Below are 334 nucleotides of genomic sequence, written 5' to 3' on the forward strand. Positions count from 1 at the left end.
CTTTTTTAACAAATAATATTTGAGTCCTAGTGTCTGTCAGGCAGTTTGTTGGGGGCTGACTGTACCTAATGGACTGTAAGAACACGAGTCTGAACCTAGCAGACGCCATGACAGGCTTTGTTTCCCCTCTAAACTAGAAGGCCTATGGTCAGTCCCTCTGGAACCATTTGGCCATTTGGCGGTTATACATTACAAGGGGCAAAAGCAGACCACTGTGGTATCCAATCAGGAAAGCCCAGCTACCTCTCCCCACATTCCTAAGGGTGAGTCCTGCGGATGGGAACTTTAGATAAGACCCTGTTACCTAGTGTTAAAGTTAACCCCATAGTCACCA

The sequence above is a fragment of the Suricata suricatta genome, chromosome 11 (assembly GCF_006229205.1).
Source record: "Suricata suricatta isolate VVHF042 chromosome 11, meerkat_22Aug2017_6uvM2_HiC, whole genome shotgun sequence".
NCBI classification, from domain to species: domain Eukaryota; kingdom Metazoa; phylum Chordata; class Mammalia; order Carnivora; family Herpestidae; genus Suricata; species Suricata suricatta.